Source organism: Chiloscyllium plagiosum, chromosome 16, assembly GCF_004010195.1.
Source record: "Chiloscyllium plagiosum isolate BGI_BamShark_2017 chromosome 16, ASM401019v2, whole genome shotgun sequence".
Taxonomy (NCBI): Eukaryota; Metazoa; Chordata; class Chondrichthyes; order Orectolobiformes; family Hemiscylliidae; genus Chiloscyllium; species Chiloscyllium plagiosum.
The window spans coordinates 57,932,921-57,960,686 of record NC_057725.1 but is presented as its reverse complement, the minus strand read 5'-3'; the positions used below and the strand labels follow the sequence as shown (position 1 = coordinate 57,960,686).

General features: G+C 43.2%; 1 protein-coding gene and 1 long non-coding RNA gene across 6 annotated transcripts in view; both read left to right on the top strand.

The window, feature by feature from the left end:
- The window catches only part of LOC122557945 (N-acetyl-beta-glucosaminyl-glycoprotein 4-beta-N-acetylgalactosaminyltransferase 1-like), a 667,804-nt gene that overhangs the window by 429,465 nt on the left and 210,573 nt on the right, over positions 1–27,766 (top strand). The window lies entirely within an intron of this gene.
- The window catches only part of LOC122557946, an 11,533-nt gene continuing 4,728 nt past the window's right edge, over positions 20,962–27,766 (top strand). The window contains exon 1 of the long non-coding RNA XR_006313985.1: positions 20,962–21,089. This is a non-coding gene — a long non-coding RNA (uncharacterized LOC122557946). The remainder of the gene's footprint in view (positions 21,090–27,766) is intronic.

The window sequence follows — 27,766 nt, the reverse complement described above, 5'->3', positions numbered from 1 at the left end:
TTTGAGCATCAAGTAAGTTTCACCACACTATTACCCATTTGCCAAAAGCTGCCCCTAGACTTAAAGTTGTTCCAAATATAGTTTTAGAATATTTGTTCTCAGTGCTATGTGATTTGTTGTTTCTGGTTAGTAAGTAGAGAGACTTTATTAGTTGTGAATCAGTAGCTCTGTGCCTCCTGGAAGCAAATGAATCCCTGAGGAAGAGAGATCAAGGAGTAGCAAGTCCTGGCAAGCCAAGAGGATGATCCCAATGAACCCTTGTGGACAGGGATCATTGAAGTGCCTTCCCAGTTCTTATCTCCACCCATAACACCAATGTTTTTGTCTGTGTCTATCTGTATGTAAGGGAAAATTTATAAGGGGGTTAGAGTTTTAACCAGTAGAATTATATTTTGACAATTCATAATCGTTTATCTATAAGCTGGAATCTATTTAACCCTTAGTAAATGGTCATTCTTCCTCAGGACAGAAAACTGTCCCGTGGTTTGTATCAACCTGGGTCTAAAGAGATAGGCAAACTGTGAAATTTTGCGTGCTTTAATGAAGTCTTTAACTTCTGTGACAACCCCAGGAAAGGCTACCGTGGTGAGGTGTGACAGAGATATTAAGCCAATATGTTGTATCTGTCTTTACTAAGTAATAAGGCCCTGGTGAGAAAGGGGGGAATTGATTTGCTAGAAGGTTTAAATTTGATAAGAAGGAAATATTGGAAAGGCTGAGGAGGAGACAATGGCACCAAGAGGGAAGCATTCTAGAATACTGATGGCAGTGTGAATGGCAATTGCAGAGGCACTAGCGATAATTTTTCATTCTTCCTCAAACTTGCAACAAGTATGTGATTAGATATTTGTCAGAAAAGAGCTTACTTCAGTTAGTAAGATTAATCTGGGTAAGGATGGAGTGCACACGTACCGTTTTCAAGATGGAGATGTACCCCTCCAATAAAGACATGGCCTCAGGATGATGTGATGCTGGTCCAGAAGTGCAGAATCTTGGGACAGGCAGTCATCAAAAAAAAGACACCATGTCTCAGGATAGACTAGCACGATGACAAAAACACTTCTCTTGTTTGAGCAGCGTACATGTTAAGTGAATGACTAGTTACTGTTAAAGATTTAAATGTTTCATTGCTGCAAAACTTTTCCTTACTTTGTTCATAGAAGGAATTACTTACTGCGAGTTTTCCAAATTCCAGTACTAATTAAAATGACTTGGATATTCACTAAGCCCCGAAGCAGCAGCAAAGCGGCACTAGAGCCTTGGGAGGCACCGAATCAGTCTTGTTTCCATAGCTACAGTGACAGGAAGATTGTACCGACCATCTGTAGAGATGCAGAGGGACAACCTAGATTGATGTGTCAGCTGCTGTGGGGTAAATGCACTTGTGTCTGAGCGAAGAGTTCTAATGAGGGTCTCTTCACGCTTTGCAGCAGGCTGTCAAGCATCTCCCATTAGCAGTTTTCCTTTGTTCTATTTGCACGGACCATTTCAGTTGGAAGCGAATCCAATGAGGATTCTGTTTCTGCAGCAAGGTGTCTGTTTGTGAGTTTCCAAGTTCCATGATTAATGCTGCGTTGATATTGCATTGGGGTGAGGAAGCCTCATTGAACGAAAAGGAGCTGAGAACAGGAAGTGCTTTCTGTACAACCCACCTCCCCAGCCTCGATTCTGTTAAATTTAGACAGGATCTTTTAAATCTCCAACTCAAATACAACCGGCTTCAACCCACCCACTTCAAACTTCAGTAAAGCCCAGTAGACGAGCCGTGTAATATTTCAATGAGGCAGGTATGACTTCCTTCCAGCTTTAATTTAGTGTTGAAGGGGAACTGCTTCAGACACATGGACAGGAAAGTGCTTTGTCCAGCCTTGCTCCCTACAGACAAACCTGTTCCTCGCTCAAAGTGATACCAATGCCTCTTCTCTGAACTCTTGACTGCTTTAATGATCACTTCCCATCGCTGCCTTTATCCTTCCTAACTCTATCCCTCACCCTATCTGGCCGCCATAATAATCACCCACTGACCCTCCAAAGAATGTTGTACTCGTTGCGAGCCACTGCCTAATTTCCCCCTCCGGGCTGTCTCTTCTTCGGGATTATTTTCTACTTGATAGCACATAAAGTCTCTCAACGCGCCAGTGTATGGATGAAGAAACTGCTGAAAAAAACAAGGACACTGTGGTGTCAAAACTTTAAGTCCTCCAGCACCTTGTCTCCATAGTCCAGTATCAAAATTCTGTCCCTCTTAATACCAGGTCTTAATTGCAGGACCACTTTTGTAACAGACTGAAGGAAGTCGCATTTATTTTCAGACGGAATGTGTTCCATAGTTGGCTCACTGGTACAAATCTGCCAATCTTGATCTCTAGCCTTAGAGTGGATTCTCAATGCCTGATGTTGTTGGAGACAGTGGAGAATGTTATTCCTCATGGGGCACTGCAGTTGGTTACTTGTTGGAAGGTGCCCACCAACCTGGGTGCTGGATGTTTCACTGTCCCACCAGTGAGGAGGTGGGGAAGCTACTTAAAAATCAAGTGGGCTCTGAATCCACTGCCTACGTCGCTAACCCTGCAATAATACATGAGCTGATAGAGCCAATGGGTCGTTCAATCGGACAATTGAAGCCCTCCAATGGCCAATACATGACCACTCAAAGATCTCCTACCTGATCGCTGCCTGCACCATGTCTGAATCCTGACAGCTTTAGATGCGTCCACTGGTGTTAGGCATTGGGGAGGGAAAGTGATCTCCTTTGGAAACTCCCCTGCATCATCTTAAATCCAAAGCCCGTTTTGGAAAGAAAGACAAATCCTCTAAGGAATGCAGAGGGCATTGACTAGAATCATGCCATAATGCAGAAGTGCAGTCAAGACGAGAAGCTGGAATTGTTCTCCTTTGTGAAGAGAAAGTTAAGGTGAGATTTAATAGCGGTAATTGAACATACAGCAGGGCTTTTATAGAGCAGGCCAGGAGACACTGTTCACACTCATAGGTGAGTTGTCAATCTGGGCTCATACAGTTAAGGTAAATGGCACAGCAGCAGATGGGAGATGAGGAAAACATTAATTGCATGCAAAGGATTGTGATGATCTGGAATGCCTCTCCTGACAGGGTTCCAGAAGCAAATTAATAGTTAATTTTAAGAGGGAATTGGAAATAGATTTGGAAAGGGAAGGTTTGGATCACAGCAGGGACAGAAAAGCAGAATAAAAATAAATGCTTAGCTCTTTCGGGCTCTGGCAAAAGCACAATGAGCTGAATTATTTCTTTCAGTTACGTCTTATGGTCCAGTTCCGAAAGCTAGTGCTTCCGAATAAACCTGTTGGAATCTAATCTGGTGTTGTGTGATTTTTAATGTTGTCCAACCCAGTCCAACATTGGCTGCTCCACATCTTTCAGTTGTGTAAAATTCTATACTATTTACATATTGGCATGGAATGTGTCTTTGCCTGAATTGTATTTTTAAATGTCAATTGTTACTGCGAGTGATGATCTCAAGGGATTATTCCATTGAGTTACAAGAGGGGCATTGTCCCACGCCAGGACATATGCACCTATCAACCAGGCACTTTAATATAAGACTGTATAGAGAAGCTGATATTTTGCTTGAAGTCCAGTCCTTTCAAAGAGCCATTCATTAAGATTCCACGGGCTGGGGAGATGAATTCGAAAGATCCCAAGGTGCTTCTCAATTGCAGGAGCGATGTCAGTGTACAAGCCAACATTCCCCCACCGAACTTACACTCAGAAGAAGGTTAATGGATGTATGGGACCTTACATATGCACCAAATGGCTGTCCTTTTCCTTGAAGGTGGAACAGTCACTGAATGCAAAGTCATTAATTATAATTCATGTGCTGGAAGGTGGTTGGGATTTGTGAGTTTAGATTTAAGTTGAGATTTAGATTTTATTGTCACATTTCTGTAGAAGGGATTTGAATATTATAATGGATAACAGAACAACAATAACTCTGTACAGTATATAATTTGCAAGCAATGGGAGCATTCTATATAAAAGTTGCTTGTAAAGAGAAAATCATTTGGTCCAATCAGGTAAGTTCTTGCGTTTGAGCTGACGAAACATTACCTGACAGTATTGAATATTTTCTCAGCACTTCATCTCCATGCTGACGGGCAATCAATCTTCCATAAGGAAAAGAGTTTATTGAAAACATCAGACTTGTGTGTTAACTGGGTGCTTGACATAAACATGTGATAATGGATTGCTGCAGGAAGTTCTTTTGCTACATCAGAAAATGAAATTGCAAACTTCAGCCTGAGGACGTTGTTTGGCTGTGACTTATGGAGCTTGTGTCGATTTACGCAACTGCATATAAAGAATTTCTTGTCAGTAATACACTGACATTTGATGGGACAAAGAGCAGAGGACTTTTGGAAGTGGATTGTTTATGCTTTGTCTTCAGCTGTGAAGAGTAAAGGTTATAACCAGCAGAGGGAAAATGGAATCCTTCTGCTCCCCTGTTAATGTTTCTGCTAATAGGATTTGGCAGGCCCAAGAATATGTTTTATCACTCTTGTGTTCTTGTAAAAATAATTAGAATAGGTTAAAATTAAAATGAAAAAGAAGTGTTGGGCGGCACGGTGGCACAGTGGTTAGCACTGCTGCCTCACAGCGCCAGAGACCTGGGTTCAATTCCCGCCTCAGGCGACTGACTGTGTGGAGTTTGCACGTTCTCCCCGTGTTTATGTGGGTTTCCTTCGGGTGCTCCGGTTTCCTCCCACAGTCCAAAGATGTGCAGGTCAGGTGAATTGGCCATGCTAAATTGCCCGTAGTGTTAGGTAAGGGGTAAATGTAGGGGAATAGGTGGGTTACGCTTCGGCAGGGCGGTGTGGACTTGTTGGGCCGAAGGGCCTGTTTCCACACTGTAATCTAATCTAAAAAGTGTTGAAAGTTTTGAAAAGACAGACTTGCTGCAAAGTTATTCATCTTGCACTTAACTAGGGGAGGTGATAGCAGAACGGTAGCATCACTGTAATTAGTGATCCGGTAGGCGTTGGCTACATCTTTGAGGTTGTGAGTTCAAATCCCACTGCAGCAGCTGATGGAATTAAAATCCGTTTAATAAGTCTGGAAATGTAAAGCCCAACTCATTAATGGTGACCATGACAACAATAATAGATTGTTGTAAAAGCCCATCTTGTTCATTTGTGCCCTTCGGGGAGGGAAATCTGCCATCCTTACCTAATCTGGCTGACACATGACGTTATTATTACATCATGTGATTGATTCTTAAATGCCCTTCAAAATGGGCCTGGCACCCATCCAGTTCAAGAGCAATTGGCAACGCGTAACAAGGATCTGACCAGTGATACCCAAGGAATCCCATGGAAAAAATAGAAAAATGCAAAATGCTAAATTTCAAAGGGAGGAATAATTTATATTGAATAAGGAAAGCGTGCTGATTGGTTGGCAAGTCAAGTAATTAGGTAAGCATTGCCTCCACACTATTGTTACAGTCAAAAAGGGTACAATGCCTGGACAGGTTATAGAATCATAAGATACCTACAGTGTGGAAGCAGGCTAATCAGCCCATCGAGTCCACACTGACCCTCTGAAGAGTATCCTACCCAGACCGATTAACACCCTATTCCTGTAACCTTGCAGTTCCCATGGCCAGGCCACCTATTCTGCACATCTATGTTGCTTTTGTCTACAGAAGGCAGGTCCCTATTTTCAGTGTATGCAACTTCTAGCAAGTGGAAGTCATCCCAACTGAGAATCTTAAATTGATTGTTATTGCAATTTTTAGCACACTTGGGATTCTTCAGGAAATGCTGTATAATGGCAGAATCAAATCTAATGTCAGATGCAATGTTCTGAGTTGAGGGTTTGTTGAGTATGATGAGTCTACTGCCTCTGTAAACAGAAACAGGGATGTGACATTAATTGGTCTGTGCCACTTGGCAATGCACCAATAGTGATGGTCATATCGTACATATGTGTGATAAGCAGAAATTCTTATTGGCTTGATGGTAGCATCCTGTTAGAGGGCAATACCACTCATGTTACTTTTGCATTGCAGTAGCATGAAAGGCTTGCTTCCCCTATTAGTTAGAAATTCTTTATCCTCTGAAAGAAAATCTATGTCAGAATGGTCATCTGTTCACCTGACAGAAATCAGGCAGTAGAGGTAGTCAATATTGGTTGTGGGTGGGGTGGTGCGCAACACAATCTTTATTTCTTCCTTGATCAGGACAAGTTTAGACTGTATATTGCAATTGCAATTGCGGATCATGGTGTTAGCATGTGTGCAACATAATCCCTGTTGTTGAGAGGGGAAAGATTTAAAAGGGACCTAAGAGGCAACGTTTTCATGCAGAGGGCTGTGCGTGTGTGGAATGAGCTGCCAGAGGAAGTGGTGGAGGCTGGTACAATTACAATATTTAAATGGCATCTGGATGGGGACTTGAATAGGAGAGGTTTAGAGGGTGATGGGCCAAGTGATAGCAAATGGGACTTGATTTATTTAGGATATCTGGTCGGCGTGGATGAGTGGGACTGAAGGGTCTGTTTCTGTGCTGTACATCTCTGCAACTTTATGACTCTGTTTGGCCTCATGTGGTGCAGTGATAGTGTCCCTGCTTCTGAGCTAGGAAGCTTGGGTTTAAATCCATCTGTTCCAAGATATGTCAGAACATATCTGAACAGGTTGCTTAGAAAATATCGCTTTTTAAAAATGTTTTGCAAGCGAGGAGGGCCACCTTTAAAATGCTTCAATCACATCATCTAGCCTTGGATACTATTTATAAACACTGTCAAACTCTCAGGATCCACATTAAGAGTTACAAGAAGAACTTTGTTTCCGACTGGGTTTCCTTATGGTTTGGCAGCAGCAGGATGCCCCCACTGAGCTCAGCAGGGAATCTTCCCCTTGATCGTACTTTCACTATCCTGGCTTCCAGCAGCAAAAAAAGGAAAAGAAAGAGTAATATTTATATAAGCACTTTACATGGCCACTGGATATCTCAATGCACTTTTCAGCCAGTGAAGTATATACAGAGCGGATGATACAGATACGTTATATTTTGCTCCAAAGATGCACAATCTGCAGGCAGTCAAAACCTGTAATATTTTGTAAATTCCATTTTGGAAATAGCACCAGTCTGACTCAAGATTCGATACAGGCAGACTAACCTCCCACCTTTAATGCATTGTCTGAGCTGAGATGTCACCTTTTGTTATAAAACCTTAAGTTATGTCGAGAAGGTGACTTGGAAATAGCACCAGTCTGACTCAAGATTCGATACAGGCAGACTCTAACCTCCCACCTTTAATGCATTGTCTGAGCTGAGATGTCACCTTTTGTTATAAAACCTTAAGTTATGTCGAGAAGGTGACTTAAAAGAAGTTCTGCGATTTGCATATTAATAAGCCAAAACCAGCAACCCATTCTAAAAGATGAAAGACTTAACAACAGTCCAGGTTTGTTCAACATATACTTTCAACATACACTGAAATCTTTTGCTATAAATTCTGTGTCTTATGGTCTTATTCTCCACAACCACCTGATGAAGGAGCTGCACTCCAAAAGCTAGTGCTTCCAAGTAAACCTGTTGGATTATAACCTGGTGTTGTGTGATTTTTAACTTAATTCAGAATGTAAGTCACTGTTCTAATGCAGGAAAGACAGCGGCTAAGACTGAGCAAACACTTGCAAGCAGCAATGCAATCACGACAGAGAGTCTGCCTTCTCTCACATTGATTGAGGGATTAATTTTGGTCAGGAGACCTGGGATAACTCTCTGTTATTTGAAATAATGCATGGGACCATTTGTGGCCAACAAATAGGCAAATGCATCAGTTGCCCAATTGGAGATGGAGGAGAACAGAAGTCGATCTATACGCAGTTTTTGATTTATTGAAAAGCTGAGACATTATAAAAATGTACAATTTGTAGAGCTGCTGTCAATACTTATAGAATCCCTACAGCGTGGAGAGAGGCCATTCGGTCCATTGAGTCTGCACCAACCCTCCTAAAAGCATCTCCCTGTGACCCACGTTTACCACAATTAATTCATCCAACCTATACTCCCTGGACATTATACAGTAATTTGGCATGGTCAGTCCACCTAACCTGCACGTCTTTGGACTATGGGAGGAAACTCACACAGACACGGGGAGAATGTGCAAACTCCACACAGGCAGTTGCCCAAGGCAGGAATCAAACTTGGACCCTTGGTGCTGTGAGGCAGCAGTGCCAACCACTGAGCCACTGTGTTGCCCATAAGTGCCTCATAATATGTGCACCAGCAATGAGGGTGCATTCCTCTCCCACCATTATCTAGTGAACCTGAATTCATGGAAGCAACAGTGTCTTCACTTTAATATCTCACTGGAATGCCACAGAGGTCTCTCAGCACTGCACTGGAGCATCAGCTTTAATTTTTGTGTTTGCTTCTGTGTGGAAGGTCTGAATCCAGAACCTTAAAAGAACTAGCTTTCAGGACAACTGATTTTCACCAATGTACAGCCCATTTTGTTTAGTTGTCTGACATCAGCATGTTACTGAGGACCAACCAGAAATGTTGGGCGATTTTCTCTGCCATGCTCTTTCCCAGAAGTACCCCTGGCAGAGATACACCAGAGATACTGTGTCCCAGATACACCAAACTACTTGGTGTCAGCTTTCTCATTTTAACTGGAAAACCCCTTCGATTTTGGGAAGTGGGTCTCAAACCAGGTGAGAAGTGAACCAATGCCTCTAGGGTAATTGCCAAAGTTTCTTATTTCTGGGAGATGCAACAAGAGTTGGTGATAAGTATATATTTTGTTTTAGTCTGAAGAAAAATTGACAAGAGCTGAGCAGTTAAGTGCTGGAGTAAACAGACAGGGAATGGTAAGCAGTTCCATCACAAGAAAGAAATTGTCATTCGAAGAATGGCAAAAGCAAGCATATGGAAGCAGAGGCAATTTATGTTAGATTATGTAATTCATTGTTAGACGGGTTGTAAGAAGATCTGTATATTGCTATTCAATAAAAGGAATTGTCGCAGTTATTCAACTTGAGGTAAATGGTCCTTTGAAGCAGCCTGCTAATGGCAAGCAATTCTCAAAACTGTATGTGGGGTGACTGCTGAGCATTTTGTTCAGATCTATACAAAGACCTTCTGTCTATTTGTAATGCTGAGCTCTTCTGGGAATCTCTGCCAAATATCTGCTACACAGTGAAGGGTAATTTTCTCATTTCTAGTCTCATCTTAGTCTTGTTAATTTTTTACTACATACTTCTACACCGAGAAATGTATTTTAATCAAATAAGCAGCTGGAGCTATGTCATCTGTGACATTTCAGCATTTTTAAGGGCAATCTCAGAGTTATTTTCTGCAGCTAGGTTCAATTCTGTCAGCCTATTCTCTTGGCTTGCAGTATTGAGTCTTGCAATTCATTTCTCTGACTGTCACTATAGGCACATCATTGTGCATGGACAGCCCTGGTCAATGTCTTGTACAGGGTTAAAATAATTCATTTTAACATGGAATCAAGTTTTCAACACGCTCAAGTACTCAATTAACCTTGTTACCTACAACTGTACATTGAATGACACATTAAGCGAGGCATCTCCTAAATCGGGAAACTCTTCAAACGCAAGCATTTTTAAAATAAAATTCAAGAGCATTATTTTTTTCTGAAATATAAACCAATATAGATTGACAGTTGGTTTATAAGCCTCATTAATTAATCTTATTTAATCCCTAACAAGTTACACTCTGTCCCACAATTTGTCTGTTGCTATACACATTGACTAAAATGTGTACCTTCTTTTGTGGGCATTCCAAATTAAGGCTGATTAAGAGGTAGAATTGAATCCATGCTTTTTATATTTGCTAGTTCTGCAGTTTTGGTCACTGGAGAGTGACTCTGTGCAATGCCTTGACAGGTTCACATTGCTGGAACTATCTCCCTGACCCTGTCAACGGATCTGTAAAATCAGGTTTTGGCGGGAACATGATTCTATTGCTGGGGTACAGCAATACATCTTATATTCAAAACACAGGAGACCAATAACAGATGCCACTCTTCTACAATGAGAACTGTGAAAGAACCATATATAAAAGCACATTTATTTGTAAATGGAGACCTGAGGATAATACTAAGACTCAGGACAAGCTCAATCTCCAGAGCTATTGGGTAGGAACTTATGCTCTCCAAGGCGGCATTCAATCAGTTAGAAGGGTGGCATCTCCACCCAATCAGATTTGTGGCAGGAAGGCCCATGGTATTAACATGGTGGTGGATAGGGCTCACACATGGAGCATAATAAACAGACCCTTGAGTGCTAATGGGCATCTAAATGGTGATCCTTGTTCAAAGTTGTTCAGTGCCTGAGTGAGGGACTTAGCATCAAGAAATATGGCTGAGGTGGGAGATGAAAGCTTTCCCCCTCATCTTGCTGCTGTCAATTTGTCCCCCTCCCTGTTCTCCAGTCCATGTTCCTCACCTTGCCCCAAGGAAGGCTCAGTTCCAGCTTATTCATGCCTGAGTGGCAAAAGATATAACTTCTCAAAAAGAGGTGGTGCTGAGCTCCCCAATTGCTCTGTTAAATTCCTACTCATTGTGTGGAGACTCAATCAGTTACTTCTATGAAACAATCAACAATGGGGCTCCATTCTCAACAATGCAAACTATCTTAGTAATAGAAATGAGATCAAACTTGCAGCTGGAGTATGCATGGTAGGGTTAGGTTGCTATCTGAATGCACTGTAAAATACGATTAGGCGAAAGTGAGGATTGCGGATGCCGGAGATCAGAGTCAAGATTAGAATGGTGCTAGAAAAGCACAGCAGGTCAGGCAGCATCCGAGGAGTAGGAAAATCGATGTTTCGTGCAGGAGCCCTTCATCAGAAATGAGGTTGGGAGCCTCCATGGTGGAGAGATATCTCTCCACTCCGGAGACTCCCAGCCTCATTTCTGATGAAGGGTTCTTGCCCGAAAACATCGATTTTCCTACTCTTCGGATGCGGCCTGACCTGCTGTACTTTTCCAGCACCATTCTATTCTTGACTGTAAAATACAATTGTTCCAGTATCAAAATCCACAGATTCCCTACCTATATTCAAGCAATTAGATCTTTAATGCTAAGATTATGGTAGTTTAAAAGTAAGGATAAACCTGATAAATAATGACAGATTATTGTTATTCCCAGAGCCAATTCTTCATAAACCATATTTCTCTTTCAGTGAACACTTTTTCCTTACTGTTTCACTTTATGTTGGCATAACCAACCCTGATCACCCAGCTCTTGTACACTGCCACAATTGTGTCCTCCCAGAAAAAGCAAACTACTCTGTACTGTCAAATCCCTTCTGGTTGGTAGAATAGCTTGAACATGATCCCTAAATTTTGATTTAACACAGTGCAGTCAGAGATTAATGTGTATTTCCCAGGAAGCCCCTGACCTGAAGGCAATTCCTTGGAGTTGTATTCACTGAAAATGTTTCTTCCACCGAAATTGCTGGGATTAACAACCCTTTTGTGAGAGATACTTAATTTCACTGACAAATCACATTGCTCACAACAAACATGCGCAGTTCTGATTTCAGCATCAGGACTGGTCACTTTACCTTTACCATTCAGTCCGCACTGTATCATTGCCAACATGGATATTGTCTATATCCCATCATGCTTTGAATCTTCCTAAACTCCGCCCCCATCATTTTGCTGAGATGGTGCTGTTTTGGTAATAGGAGAAAGTGAGGACTGCAGATGCTGGAGATCAGAGCTGAAAAATGTTTTGCTGGAAAAGCACAGCAGGTCAGGCAGCATTCTTCAGGAATTCCTGAAGAAGGGCTTATGCCTGAAACGTCGATTCTCCTGCTCCTTGGATGCTGCCTGACCTGCTGCGCTTTTCCAGCAACACATTTTTCAGCTCTGTTTTGGTAATAACATTGTGTTGTAAATTCAGATGTCGATAACAATGCTGTGGAAGCATAGGTTCATATCCTGTCACAGCGGGGTGGAATCTGAAAACAGTTGTTGGGAAGGAAATCATAGAATCCCTACAGTGTGGAAACAGGCCATTTGGCCTATTGAGTCCACACCGACCATCCAAAGAGCATCCCACCCACACCTGTCCCTGTAACCCTGCACTTACCATGGCTAATCCACCCAGCCTGCACACTATCAGCAATTTAACATGGCAAATACACCTAACCTGCACATCCTTGGATTTTGGGAGGAAACCAGAGCACCTGGAGGAAGCCCACGCAGACACTGGGTGAATGTGCAAATTTCACACAGACGGTCGCTTGAGGGTGGAATTGAACCCAGGTCCCTGGTGCTGTGTGGTGGCAGTGCTAACCACTGAGCCACCATATCACCCCAATCTGCCATCCTTAGTCGGTCTGACCTGCATGTGAATCCAGGTCCACACCAATGCAGCTGACCTTCTGAAATCGGCTTAATAAACTATTCAGCTGCGGCAGTTAGGGGTGGCAACGAATTCTGGCCTTGACAGTGATGCCCATATTCCATGAAAGAATCTATATCCTTTTTTAAAATGTCACTCTCCCCCAGTTGTATACCTGCACCCTCTACCTTTTCTCAGTACCTGCACCTTCCACTCCCTCTGGGAGGGAGCCAGCACAACAAAGGGTGGGAGAACAATGCTCATTTTTAGCCACCTTAATCCTCTTTTCTCCATTTCTTTAAAGCTTTCTCCTTTGAATGTGCTTTTCATTCTGATTTATAATCCCTTTCTTGTTTCTCCAGTCAGGCACACTGTAACTGTTTGTTCCCCACCCTCCAAATTGATTTGAAATAGATATTTTTAATCAACTTGGTCAGTGATGTTATCATACATGCCTGAAGCAGGTGGGATGTGAGCCATCCTTCGACCTGAGACTCCAATAAAATGAGAGGGCCCCAAGCATAATGATTCTCCTGTTTGGATTGGTGAGCTAATACAGGAAAGCACCAACTACCGTATATACCCGAGTAAAAGTTGATCCTTACTTTTGACCAAAACAAATCGGGAATTTTCCATATTCCTTGTGTAAAAGTTGACCCTAGGTCTTCACAGATAACAGGTCAACATTTGTGAGTCAAGATATTATCCTGTCCATAAATATTATGATGTGGAAATGAATTTTTTTCAGTTAATTTGTTAGTTTGTTAAACTAAAACAACAGTAAATGAGAGAAAATGGAGGGAAATGGAAGAATTTGGCGCGAAAGTTTATATCACATCAGGTCAGAGTCAGAAGACAACCTTCCTTTGTGGTTTTTTTCTTGATTTGTTTAGAAATCAATTAGGCTTCTACTAATAATATGGTATTTCAGACTGTATCATGAATTCCAGCCCTTCAAAAGTAGTATCTACGTAATAGTCAACATTGGGTGGCACGGTGGCTCAGTGGTTAGCACTGTTGCCTCACAGTGCCAGGGACCCGTATTTAATTCCAGCCTCAGTCGACTGTCTTTGTGAAGTTTGCACATTCTCCCCATGTCCGCGTGGGTTTCCTCAGGGTGCTCTGGTTTCCTCCCACAATCCAAAGATGTGCAAGTTAGGTGAATTGGCCATGCTAAATTGCCCATTGTGTTAGGTGCATTAGTCAGGGGTAATGGTTCTGGATGGGTTACTCTTTGGAGGGTCGGTATGGCCTTGTTGGGCCGAATGGTCTGTTTCCACGTTGTAGGTAATCTAATCTAATTGAGTCGACCCCATACATTTAACCTTAAAAAATAGTCTAAAAAATTTGACTTTTACATGAGTACATAGTGTATCTAAAATTTCCCTGTGGTATTCGAGTAGCATAGCAGAGAAACTTTCTGGAGCCTGGAGGCTTCATTTCGCTGTCTATCTGAGCTGGTGGATATGCGTGAAGAAATGCAATAAGCACATTGTGTTAGTTTCTCAGTCCTGTTATTGTTTTAATGCTGTCGTATAGATCAGGCTCATATTTCACTGACCTCTGGAAAAAGTCTTCACAATGCAGCAGGTTGAGAAACCTTGTTTCAGGTTGAAATTGCATTTGATGAAACTAGCTAGTAAATGTTAAAAATCGACCAACACAACACAGATGATGTAATGATCAGCTCCTGTTTTGTGACTGTTGAATAATTTTTTTTCTGTATACTTTTTCAAAATTCAGGAAATTCTCTGATTTTTGTCTGATGGTTAACGCCATCACAGTTTCAAGCATAATGAGTTTTGCTGTGGTCTTAAACCACTAAGACTGATTTCATCTATTAAATGGCATTGGGAAGATTTTATTTGCAGTGACACATAGTGTTTCTTGTAATACAACTGTAGGGCCTCTGTCTGAAGCTTTTCATTTCAACTGTATGATTTGGCTGTGCCTATTTTGAATGTAAAATGTCACCTTTAGATCAGGATTGACAGTTTAACAAGCGATTTGTTTCTCAGCATGATCGCTGTTTTCAGGCAGTTTGTTTGACAAAGTGCCCAATAATAGAGTGCTTCCTGTACAATTTGCAAGCATGTATCGCATGAGACCATCAAAATGGGCGCCATATTTTTCCATGCAACCTACAGTCTGCTAAATCAAGCTATTCAGAGGCGGATTATACTTGCAGTAATCATCGGGCAAACTTTCGTTACAGCAATCCCTGTGCAAGGTGATATCTTCTACTAAATAACAAATAAGCAGACTGAATGTGAAGCACACAGTTATGACAGCAGGATTCTGCGGTATTTAGTTTCATGTGAATGAGGAATCTATAACACAGAGTGTGATGATCTATTTGGTGAATTTGCCTTTGTCAAGGGCGTGTTTATGTGGATATTACTGTATTGGAACAGTTGCTGTTTAGCAGTTAAATAATCTATTTAATTGAATACAAGTGTAGGGAGATTATATGCCAGTTCTACAGGGCATTGGTGAGACTGGATCTGGAACACTGTGTACAGTGCTAGTCACTGTACCTATGGAAGGATGTTAGAAATCGTTCAGACAAAATTTTACTTGACTAATACCTGGAATAAGAGAATCGATATTTCGGGCATAAGCCCTTGCCCAAAACATTAATTCTGCTGCTCCTCGGATGTTGCCTGACCTGCTGTGCTTTTCCAACGCCACATGCTCCAGCATCTGCAGTCCTTACTTCCTCCTAATACCTGGAATGAGCAGATTGCCTTACTAGGAAAGGCAAGACCAGGCTAGGACTGTATCCGCTGGAGTCTTGAAGCATCTGAGATGACTTACTTGTAGCATAAGATCCTGAGGGGACTCACTGTGTTGTGAGTGAAGTGGCAGTATTTGTAAATGGCCATATGGTAAAGCACAGGCAGGATCCACAGCCAGGAACACTGTGGCTTTAATTGAGGGTATGACCACATTTGAAAGGGTTACCTCATATGCCAGGATTGGGAAGACAGGGAAATGAGCAGGGAATCAGGTTGACGGGAAAATTAGTCAGGACAGGGAATGTGGATGTTCAGGGCCTTATTAACACACACTGGTGGAGGCTGGAATTCACTGCCAGAACAGTGCTCACTGCTGCCTTCCATCGTCCAGATAGGTCAGAGTATGCAATGGGAAAGAAAATGGCTGTGTCCACACCCAGAGTGGGTGAGGTAAGTGTTCACCTGTGAAGGATGGGACTGCAGAACCCACAGTGTGAGGCCTGTTAAAAGGAAACAACATTCCACACAGACCAGGGAACTGTACAGGACATGGACCTGCAGATCCCTAATCCCTGGTGATGTTAATACATTGACTCACTGTGTGCTGTACACCTCCCTGCTCTGGATATCAGTACCCATTCATTCACACCAGCACTCTTGCATAGAAAAGCCAGGGAAGTAAAGGGATGACGGGTGATGTGTTAGTCAGACACATTGCCTTGGTCCTCATCCTTCCAGAAGCTATAGCAGCATTGAATCATAGAGTCAGAGTCACAGAGCTATAAAGTACGGAAACAAACCCTTCAGTTCAACATGTCCTTGCCAACCAGATATCCTAACCTAATCTAGTCCCATTTGCCAGCACTTGGCCCATATCCCTCTAAATTCTCCCTATTCATATACCCTTTCAGATGCCTTTTAAATGTTGTAATTGTATCAGCTTCCACCACCTCCTCTAGCAGCTCATTCCACACATGCACCACCCTCTGCATGAATAAGTCACCCCTCATCTTAAACCTATACCGTCTAGTTTTGGACTCCCCTAACCCAGGCAAAATACCTTGTCTATTTACCCTATCCATGCCCCCCGTGATTTTGTAAACCTCTATAAGATCACCCCCTCAGCCTCCAATGTTCCAGGGAAAACAGCCCCAGCCTATTTAGCCTCTCCCTATAGCTCAAATCCTCCAACCCTGGCAACATCCTTGTAAATCTTCTCTAAACCCTTTCAAGTTTCACAACATCCTTCCTATAGCAGGAAGAGCAGAATTGAACACAGTATTCTGCTAGAGGCCTAACCAATGTCGAGATTGTGGTGCTGGAAAAGCACAGCAGGTCAGGCAGCGTCCGTGGAGCAGGAGAATCAACATTTTGGGCATGTGCTTTCCCAGCACCACACTCTCGACTCTGATCTCCAGCATCTGCAGTCCTCACTTTCTCCTGGTGGCCAACCAATGTCCTGTACAGCTACAACATGACCTCCCAGCTCCTTTACTCAATTCACTGTCCAATAAAGCCAAGCGTACCAAACATACCAATACTCTGTCAATCTGGACTCCACTTTCAAGGAACTATGAACCTACACACCAAGGTCTCTTTGTTGGGCAACACTCCCCAGGTACCATTAAGTGTATAAGTCCTGCGTTGATTTGCCTTTCTAAAATGCAGCTTATCTAAATTAAGCTCCTTGGTCCAACTGATCAAAATCCTGTTGTACTCTGAGGAAACCTTCTTCTCTGTCCACCACACTTCCAATTTTGGTGTTATTTGCAAACGTACTAACCAGCATCTCAACACAGACATCAATCCCGTGGCATTGCGCTGGCATATTTACATTCAGGGTTACAGAGAGACTCGAACAAACAGTTACTGGGGCAAAATAAAAATGTTTATACGAACGTGAGAAATCATTTATGGTTCATTGTCACTGTATCCCCAAAATGCCCTCAATAGCTTTCTTCGTTCCCTCCCTCCCATGCTGTCTCAATGTACAGAGGAACCTTGATTATCCAAACAAGATGGGCGGGCAGTGTTGCATTCAGATAATTGATTATTCGGATAACTGATTCAATGTCTCTCCTCTGGGCCTCGGAGTTCTCTGAAGTCTCCTTTTTCCTTGCTCTGCCCACACACCCCCGCCCCCGGAATGGAGATGGCAGCCAGACTGGGCACCAACAGCAAGACTGCTACTTCCTCTGAGGGGTGAGTCTCAAAATAGCGCACATGTGTGCGTGTACACATACACAGACAGACACGCGCACACACACATACACGCACACACACACGCACACACACAACTTTTTGACAGGTTCCACTTTTGCACTGTACAGGACAATGTTGGAGAGATTATCTGGAGAAGGAAGAGGGTTAGGGTACATCTCTGTGTAGAACTCCAGAGAAAGTGTGGAGAGAGAGAGAGAGCGGGAGGTCAGTCATTTGGAGACGGTGCCTGGACTCCCATCGATGTCCAGGACTGTTCCTTGCAGCACTGCAGTAAGCCGAATTGTAAACAAAATGTCACGATCAGTGTTGGTAACACCTCTTTGATGTAATGTTTCTATCGGGACCTTGAGATCTTCTTCGGATAACCCGAAATTTGGATAATTGACATTCGGATAAGTGAGGTTCCTCTGTAGTCCCTGGTTCTGTAGCTGGGGAGTGAGAGGAGCTCGCTTGGCAGAGGACCCCATTGGTCCTGGAGATTTGGTCAGGTGTCCCCAAGAGGTGTCTGGGTCTGGAGGGCCTAGACATGCTGAGGGTCTTCCATCCAGAGGCAAGTGAGGCCTTCAACTTCCAGGGGTCCTGAGAGGGTGGCGATGGATGCATGACACACCTTGACAGCCTCTTCACTGAGGCGTTCGACAGACACATCTGTTTCACAACTGACATGGCATCACAGGTCAGAGTAACGTCTCTGGTGGCTGCACCAATTAAGGGCTGCCCTGCATCTCCCTTCTGTGGGAGGTCTCCATGATCTGCTGCAGTCTCTGTCACTTCACTCTGCAAAGAGATGAGGGCCTTGAGGAGGGTGAAGTGTGGAAAGTGACAGCCGATCATGGTAGGGGGCAGAAGGTACGAGAGGAGGGAGTAATTGGAGGTAGTGGGCAAGTGGTAAAAATTCAGATCAAAGAATTGCAGAGAGATTTTGGTAGAACAGGAGCATCATAAAATACCTACAGTGCGGAAGCAGACCGTTCAGCCCATTGAATCTACACCGACCCTCTGAAGTACACCCCACACAGACCTACCCCCACCCTGTAACCCTGAATTTCCCATGGATAACATTCCTGAACACAATGGGCAATTTAGCACGGCCAATCCACCTCACCTGCACATCTTTGGACTGTGGGGGAGAATCAGAGCAGCCAGAAGCAACCCACGCAGACACGGGAAGAATATGCAAACTCTGCACAGACAGTCGCCCGAGGCTGGAATTGAAGCCAGGTCTCTGGCACTGTGAGACAGCTAACCGCTGAGCCACTGCGCCACGCCAAATGCCAGCACAGTGGCATTAGGTAGAATATTAAGTGGGGAAATGGGAAATAATTCACTTTGTTAGGAAGAATAACAAAGCGTTTTTAATTTATAGATGATGAGGCATCATTAAATGCTGTTGGGGATAATCATTCCATGAGAAATTCAACATGTAGGTAGGTTAAAGAATTGAGAAAGCAAATTGTCATTTAATCAACCAGCTCGGGCATATTCCGACATCTACAGGCAGATGGGCCTTGAACCTGGATCTTCCAGCTGAGAGGTAGGGACCCTACCATTGCACCACAAGGATTGCTGCCAAAGGAAAGTGTGTGCTACGTAAAAGTTTATGGTGTGGACACTGGAGTAAGAACCTATTGCTGCAATTGTGTGTGGTGTTATTGGAACACCTAGTATCTGTACCTACGGGAGAATGGACGTTCCTTCAAGGAAGTATGCAGCAAAGGCTAACAAGAGTGATTTCCAGGCTTGTTCTTCATGAGACCCTGGTATGACAAAAATAAAAAGGATTTCATTGAAATATGTCAGAGTCTGTGAGGCCTTGACAGGATAAATGCTGGGAAGCTGTTTCCTCTGGTTTCAAGAGTCTGGAAGGAACGATTATCAGGGACCAGCCACTTCAGAATCAGATGGGATGAAATGTCTTCATTTCAAGGCTTGTGAATCTTTGAAATTCTGTGCTCACTCATTGAATCTTTCCAAGGTTAAGACTTTTGAACTTTCAGAGAACTGAGGGAATGTTGGGAATCCAATGATTTCTGATTGAGGTCCAATCTTATTACATACTGGAGCAGGCTTGAGGGATTGGAGAGTCTTTTGTGATTATTTCTTATGTTTCTTAAGGAATGTCACATTTCTGGAATCTAACAGGAAACACTGCACACAAAAATGTAAACGGAACTTCAGTTAAACAGCAAAATGCTGGAATTAGTGATTTATCTGTGAAGATCTTTACAACAGAGTGTGTTTCGTAGAAATCTGATGGACACAGAGCAGAGATTACATAGTTCCAGTATTTTGCTGTTTAACTGACGTTCCATTTACATTTCTGTGTGCAGTGTTTCCTTTTAAATTCCTGAAATATGCAATCCCTGTTGAGTGCCACAATGCCTAATACATGGGAGTATGAAATGAGGAAAATAATTTAACATTATAGATTACAATTGTAGGGGAATTAATAGCCTCCGTATTGTGAAGATCAATAAACTGTATTTTGTCTTGAGAGTGGCTTGACCTGACACCTCGGTTATCTGTGAATTATTACTATTGTTTGGGTATAGGTCAGTTCCCATAGTTCTTTATAATGAACTCCATTTATATCTTGTATTAAAAATTAATTATGTGGAGAGGTTAAAAAATAATGGGCTTTATGGTGCTCTATGAATCTTGTGTGCTTTGATTTTAATGCAGCCAGAGTCAGTATGAATGCTAATTAACCGAGAATGGAGGCATATTAGTTTAAAATGTTTCAACTTTAAACATTCTGATTTAATTCATGGGTAAAATTAGTTCCACTACAGTCCCCATCACTTCCACAATCTGTCCCAGTTTAACATTAGTACAGACCATCATTAGACGAAGGATACAAATCATTCCTGATTACTACTGAATTCAAATCCAACAGGGTCATGTATAGCACATTAAGTGGACCAGCTAATCTGAGCAATTCAGTCAACTTTTAACTTCATTCGAAGACATTTAATTACCTATCTGATCATTGTAATGCCTCTGAACACTGCCTATCCCTTTTATCTGTTTTCAAGGCCCTAAAAAGTTGCTCAAAGTCTCTACTTTTTAAAAAAATAATTCAAGCGATGAGGGCATCACTGGCTTGCCAGCCATTTATTGTCAATCCCTGATGGCACAGAGGCTGGCTAAGTGTCAAAAATGTTGGTTGGGTCTGGAGTCACATGTACGCCATAAGGATGGCATATATACTTCCCTAAAGGACATGAGTGAGTTTGTTGTTCCTGACAATTATTTCACAGTCATCATCAATCTCTTAATTCCAGATTTTTATTTGATTCAGTTTCCATCTGGAAAAAACACAGCAGGTCAGGCAGCATCCAAGGAGCAGGAGAATTGACGTTTCGCGTATGAGCCCTTCTTCAGTTTCCATCTACCATGATGGGATTTGAACCTGTGTCCCCAGACCATTACCTTGGTTTCTGAATTAATAGTGCAGTGATAATACCACTAGGCCATCACCTTCCTGGCCTCACACTCTCAGACAGACTCAATCAAATATTCACAAAGTACAGATTTAACCGTGTGATATTCCACTTTTGGTTGAATCACCTTCATGCATAATTACTTAGAAGACAAATTTTAATCTATAATGTTAATCACTAAATTGGGAGAAGGCTACCTGCCACAATATTAGACAGGAATTGGAGAATGTAGATTGGGGGCAACTGTTTGAGGGTAAATCCACATCTGGCCTATCTTTTAAAGGTCAGTTGATTGGAGTTCAGTACCAGCATGTTCCTGTGAAAATAAAAGATAAGGATGTCAAGATTCAGGAATCTCAGAAGATGAGAATTTGAGATCTTAGACAAAAAGATAAAGGAAGCAAGGTTTAGGAAACTGAAGACAGACAGAGGCCACAACTAATACAAAGATACCAGGAAATAACTCTTACAAGGAATTAGGAGGGTTTAAAGAAGCCATGAAATGTCTTTGGTAAACCGGGTTAAGGAAAATCCGAAAGCATTTTATACAGAAGGAGCAAGAGGGTGGCTGGTGAAAGGGTAGGTCCACTCAAGGATAAAGGAAGAAATTAATACATAGAGCCAGAGAAGTGGATGGGATCCTTAACAGATTCTTTGCATTGCGTTCACAAAGGAGAAGGAGATGATGAATGGTGAGTCCAAACAGGGATATGTTGATGTTCTGGGGCATGTCAATGTAAGAAAGGAGGTGGTGTTGGGTGTTTTGAAAAGCATTAAGGTAGACAAATCCTCAGGACCTGATGAGATCTATCCCAGAATGCTGAGGGAAGCAAGCGAAGAAATTGCTGGGGCCTTGTACAAAATCTTTAAATTCTCTTTAGTCACAGAAGCAGTCCGAGAGGACTGGAGAGCAGCCTGTGTTGTTCCTTTGTTTAAAAAGGACAACAGTGGTACCCTGAGAAATGACAGGCCAGTGAGCCTTATGTCAGTGGTAGGTAAATTATTGGAGAAGATTCTTAGGGATAAGATTTACTCACAATTAGAAAAATATAGCGATAGGCAGCCCAGCGTTGTGTAGGGACGGTCATGTCTCACAAACCTTAAGTTTTTTGAGGAAGTGACAAAACTAATTGATGAGGACAGGGTGGTAGATGTTGTCTTTATGGATTTTAAAAAGGCCTTTGACAGGCTTTGACTTCATGGCAGGCTGATTCAGAAGTTGAAGTCACATGGGATCCGCAATGAGTTGTTTGGATGGATGCAGCACTCGATTGGTCATAGAAAACAAAGTAACAGTGGAAGGGTGTTTTCTGACTGCAGATCTACGATCAGTGCTGGGACCCCTGTGGTTTGGAATATATATAATTGATTTGGAGGAGAATGCAAGTGGTCTGATTAGTAAGTTTGCGAATGACACACAAGGTTGGGGCAGCTACGGACTGAGTGAAGGTTTGCCAGAGGTTATAGAAAGTCTCGAGACTTGGGCTGAGAAATGACGACAGAGTTTAATCCAGACAAATGTGAGGTGATGCATTTTGGAAGATCTAATACAGGAGGGAGGTATACAGACAATGGCTGAACTATTAGCAGTTCTAACAGAGAGGGATTGCCATGGACAGGTCCACAGTTCCCTGAAAATGGCAACACAGGTGGATAAAGTGGTAGAAAGGGCATACAGCATGCTTGCCTTCATCAGCTGGAGCAGGGAGTTTAAACATTTGTAAGTCATGCTGCAGCTGTAGTCAACTTCAGTTAGGCCACATTTGGAGAGGGTATAGAAACAGGATATTGCCTGGTTTGGAGGGTAAAGCCCATGAGGAGAGACTGGACAAACTTGCTTTGTTTTCACTTGAATATCAAAGGGTACGGGGTAACCTGATAGAAGTTTACAGAATTATGAGAGACGTAGATAGAATGGATTTCCCAGAGTAGAAATGTCAATTACTATGGGACAAGTAAAAGGAGAAAAGTTTAAAGGAGATGTGAGAGGCAGGTTTTTTGACATAGAGGGTGGGAAGTGACTGGAATGTGCTGCTAGAGGAGGTGGTGGAGGCATCTTGGTAGATATATGAACAGGCAGCGAATAGAGGGATTCAGACTAATCAGAGGCAAAAGATGTTTTAGTTTAGAAAGGCATCATGTGTCAGTACAGTCTTGATGGGGCCGAAGGGCCTGTTCCTGTGCTCTACTGTTCTTTGTTAACTTAGATTAGTATATAGGACTCACTTAAAGAGAATGGGAGGCTTGTTTGGAGTCTAACCACTGGCACGGACCAGCCAAACAGAATGGTATTTTCTGTGCTTTAATATCTATGCAATGCCGTACAATGTGGTTCCCATCATTTAGTCCATCCAGAATCCTGGATTATTGCATCATCAAACATTAGGGAGCATGGACTCCACTGAGAGAAGAGGAAGAGAGACGACACCCATCAAAAATCACCACTCCATTCCCACCACCAACATTCCCAGCTGAACTCAGTGTAAGGATGTGAATAGTTCAGCATCCAAAACATCCACATGAATGTGCCCATTATAAGCCCAGTGGGAACTTTCATGAATGAATGGTTCAATAATCCTCTTTGTGAACTGAGACTTGATCGGTTTATGGTTGTATAGGGTCTTCAATGTAACAAAGCATGCCAAGACCCTTTCTAGGAACTATATAAAATGAAGTATAACACTGAGCCATGTAAGGGAAATTAGGTCAGATGACCAAGAGCTCAGTATTTTTAAAGATATTACCTACAACTCATCGGCCTATCCTGTCTTGTCCTAATGAAGCAGCCATATGGCACTGAGCCCAGGTTTTGATTTTATTCGATAGGATTCACATGCCTGCTGATGCCAATCATCTCCATGTTGCCACTTGCTCTCCTAAGAACACTAGACAGCTTTGCCTTCGCCTACAAGAGCAGACTCCATAACCTCCTTTACGTATATGGCAGGTGTCATGTCCATTATGTAAGCAAGCAAGTCAATCAGATCACCCTTCCTCTGTAAGTATCAATTTCGAGACAAATGTGAGGACTGCAGATGCTGGAGATTAGAGTCAAGATTAGAGTGGTGTTGGAAATGCACAGCAGATCAGGCAGCTTCCAAGGAGCCAGTAAAACGACATTTCGGGCAGGAGTCCTTCATCAGGAATTGTTTCAGTGAAGGGGATGCAGTGCCAGCAGAGATTTTGTTGCAATCGGCTGAACTCTGTGTGCAGATTCATTAGTCTCTCCACTGAGACACCTTCTTTGAGCACCATGCTGTTCGAGTCATCACTAACAATGGAGCCATTGGCTGTCTGATCTGTGCTTGCACAGCTCGGAGACCATGTGCCCCAGTCGAGAGTTCATTCCAATCTGCTTACTAGATTGACAGTTCATTACCTTTGCGTATTGCCAATGACACAGGTCTCTCTGTCCGACACAATCTGACCTGCTCACGGAGAGCCTTAATGTTGACGCATTTGCAGAACTTGCACAATATTCTTCCATTCATGCAAGTTTGAATGACCTTTGTTCTGATCCACTAGAATCAGTTTGGGTGTTGATAATTTCTTCACTCTTGTGTTTCTCCTCAAACAGAATTGAATTCCCCTGCCAGCGGTTAACATTCTTCGATGAAACAAAAGTTAATTTCTCAATAGGCGATGTATTCATCAGTTGTTCCTCTACCTACGGCATTTCAAAACTAGGACCGAGCAAACTGGCCTTTCTAGTGTGCCAGCTGCCATCTCTTGTCTCTTGATATAATTTCTTTTCTTTTGAAAAATAACTTTCTTTTAATGTCAGCTGTCAGTCAGACCAACAAAGGGCATGTAGCATTCCTCACTTCATTATTGGTGCCTGGGAGCAGCTGCTGTACCCAAGAATTATAGCTACCGCTGTTGTATTGATGTTATCTAAAGGTTTGCAGTTTCATTTCTCGCTGTTGCCTTATTGACATGAATAATGCAATATGCACTGCTGCAACAGTTAGACTGATTTTCTTTATGATAAAAGACAAAGAACTGCAGATATTGAAAATCAGAAGGAAAAGCAGAAATTTCTGGACAAACTCAGCAAGTCCGGCAGCATCCTTGGAGACAAAGCAGAGTTAACGTTTCAGGTCCAGTGGCCCTTCTTCAGAATTGATAGCAGCTATGAAAAGATGCTGAGGAAAGGGGTGGAGACTGATAAAGGAATAAGTGATAGGTGCAGACAGAGCCCTGAAGGAGAGAACCGCAGTCAGGCAGTCAAAGGGACTGATAATGGTAAGCCAGGGAGAAAGAAGAGTTGAAAATGGGGACGGGGAGCAGTTGGGAATGCTGAAAGCAAACTATGCCATGACAGGGCCTGGGGTGTGGGATGGGGAAAGCACATGGATGAAGCTGTTCGGGTTCTAAAGTTATTGCACTCAATATTGAGCTCAGAAAGTTGCAGGATACCCAAGCGGAAAATGTGATGCTGTTCTTCCAGCTTACGCTGATCTTCACTGGTGCACTGCAGCAAGCCTGAGACGGAGATGTTGGCCAGGGAGCATGGTGGTGTGTTGGTGTGGCAGGCAGCTGCAAACTCAGGGTCATTTTTGTGGGCAGATCATATGTGTTCATCAAAGCAGTCACCCAGTCTGTGTTTCATTTCCCCATTGAGAACAGCTTCTCCTTTAACTTTCGTCAGATCAAGTGTGGCCATGGGTACCCACGTGGGCCCCAGTTATGCCTTGTCTTTGCCAGGTACGTGGAACATTCCTTGTTCCACTTCTATACAGGGCCACTCCTCACAGCTCTTTCTCTGGTATATCAATGACATCATCGGTGCTGCTTCCCTCTCTTACTCAGAATTGAAAAGATTTATCAATTTCACTTCCAATTTCCACCCTGCTCTCACTTTCACCTAGTCCATCTCTCACTCCTCCCTTCCCCTCCTCCACATCTCCCATTCCATTCCATAGGTTAGCCACCAATATCCATTGCAAACCTACAGACTCCCATGGTTACCTGGACTATATATACTGACACCCTGATTCCTTTACGGACTCCATCCCAGTCTTCCAGTTTCTCCATCTCCTTCACAGCTGTTCTGTTGCATCTATCTTCTGCAGAGGGGGCCTCAGAACATGTTTCTCCTCAACTGAGGATTCCCCCCCCACCCCCACTGTGGTTGACAGGGACCCCAGTCATATCTGACCCATCTCTCGCACTTCAGCCATCACCCCTTCCTATCCCTCCTACAGCAGTGATAGTATTCCCTGGCCCTCACTTCTCACGCCACCAGTACAAACATCCAGAGGATGATTAGTTATCATTTCTGCCACTTGCAGCGGGATGCCCACCAACAGCGTTCAGAGGGACTATACCCACCAGTACACCCTGGTCCACTCCTCTATTCCCAATACCTCCCCACATCCCCATGACACCTTCCCATGCAATGGCAGAAGGTGCAATACATCCTATTTATGTCCTCCCTCCTTACTATCCAAGGCCCCAGGCACACTTTCCAGGCGATGCAGCAATTTACCTGCACCTCACTCCATTTAGCTGGCTATATCTGCTGATCACAATGTGGTCTCAACCACACTGTGGAGCCAAAACATAGATTGGACAATCTCTTTGCAGAACACTGATGTCTGTCCACAAAAACGCCCTGTCACTTCAACACACCACCATATTCCCTGGCCAACATCATTGTCTGGGGCATGCTGCAGTGCTTTAGTGAGACTGGAAGAACAGCAACACGTTTTCCATTCCGGGGACGCTGCAGTCTTCCGGAGTCAATATACAGTTCAATACTTTTTGGGCCTGAACAGCTTCATCCATGTGCTTTCCCCACCCCCACACCCCAGCCCTGTCATGGCAATGTTTGCTTTCAGCACAGCCCATTAGTAGGTCCCCATAATCAGCTTTACTTGTCACTGGCTTACCATTACTAATTCCTTACACAAACAAAAACTGCAATTGCTGGAAAAACTCAATAGATTTGGCAGCAACTGGAGAGAAATCAATGTTAATGTTTCAGGTCACGTGATCCTTCCTCAGAACTGATGGTAGCGAGGAAAATGTCAGTTTATATGCAGAAGATTAGGTGGAAGGAGGGGGTAAGGAGTAAATAATAGGTAGGTTTTAGAGCCCAAAGAGAGGGAACAACAGTTAGACAGACAAAGGAGTGATAACAATCCAGCTAGGAAGTTGAATAGCTGTTAATGGGAACTGTTGGTGGCTAACAATGGGTTATTTGTAATAGCAGACCATGTGATAATAAGGCCTGGGGTGTGAGGGTTGGGGTAAGGACATGGGAGAGCTCAAGCCCTAAAGTTTGAACTTAAGATTGAGACCAGAGGACTGCAGGATCCTCAAATGGAAAATGAGGTGCTGTTCTTTCAGCCTGCGCTGAGCTTCACTGGAGCACTGTAGCACTGTAGCAAGCCTCAGATAAAGATGTTGGCCAGGGAACAGGGTGGGGTGTTAAAGTGGTAGGCAACAGGAAGCTCAGGGTCTTTTTTTTTACGGATAGGACGTAGGTGTCCTGTGAAGTACTCACACAGTCGACATTTCGTTTCCCCAATGTAGAGGAGACCACATTGTAAGCAGCGAACACGGTGGACTAGATTGTGTGATGTCAGGTAAAGTGCTACTTCACCTGGAAGTATGTTTGGGCCCTTGGATACTGAAAAGGGAGGAAGTAAACGGGCAATATTACACCTGCAGCTTCAGGGAGCCGGAGGGGCGGGGGCAGCGCGGATTGGTGGTGGGAGTGGTGCAGGATGCCCCAGAGGGAATGGTCCCTGCGGAAGACATACAAGGGACAGGAGGGGAATATAGGTCTGGTCATGGCATCTTAGAGTCATAGAGATCTACAGCATGGAAACAGACCCTTCAGTCCAACCCATCCATGCCGACCAGATATTCCAACCCAATCTACTCCCACCTGCCAGCACCCGGCCTATATCCCTCCAAACCCTTCCTATTTATATACCCATCCAAATGCCTCTTAAATGTTGCAGCTCTGGCAGCTCATTCCATAC